Raw genomic sequence first — 769 nt, 5'->3', positions numbered from 1 at the left:
TGAGAGAAAAGAGACTCCTGGGGTGTCTTTTATATATATATATATATATATATATATATATATATATATTAATTTTTTTTGGTGACCCAGCATTTGGGAACCTCTGGCTAAATCTGAAGTCTCACTAACTGCATCACTAACATCAGAAATACACATATCACATTTCAAACAGTCCCTCTGTCTCCTATTGGTCAGACAAACAGATTGTCCCGCCCTAAACTCACGCCATTGGTTGAGGCAATTGTTGTGCTGGTCGTACAGAGACACGAGACACAGTGTTACACATTACAAGGTTAAATAATAAAATACAAATAAAAAATAACCAAGATTTAACATGGTTTTGAGGACACACAGAAGGGCTGCTTTCATTTGGACTGAATGTCTGAAAGTTTAAACCCTCTGGTTTCTGTCCGATATTCTTAATTTTCCAGCCGACTAAACTGTGTTAACAGAGGTCAGACCCAATGGATGTTACCTCATTCCAAGGGGAAGCCTATCAAAGAGCCATGCGTGAAGCATTGGGCTTTTGAAACTCTGAACCAGTTTAATTGGATCTGCTGAATCTCATGGACAGTAGGGGGCTGTCTCCTTATCCGGCTGGAATCAGCATTGCATAATCAAACTTGCACACTTACAGATGAAAGGAACATATTCTGTGAATGTTCTTTTTCTTTTTTCGCCATTCAAACATCTTCACTCATTCCTATGCACAATTTCATTCCATCTAATGCATCAAAATATTGTATAAAATATTAAACAAACAATTTTC

This window comes from Sinocyclocheilus grahami, unplaced genomic scaffold, assembly GCF_001515645.1.
Source record: "Sinocyclocheilus grahami isolate Dianchi unplaced genomic scaffold, SAMN03320097.WGS_v1.1 scaffold481.1, whole genome shotgun sequence".
NCBI classification, from domain to species: Eukaryota; Metazoa; Chordata; class Actinopteri; order Cypriniformes; family Cyprinidae; genus Sinocyclocheilus; species Sinocyclocheilus grahami.
This window is presented reverse-complemented; position numbering follows the sequence as displayed.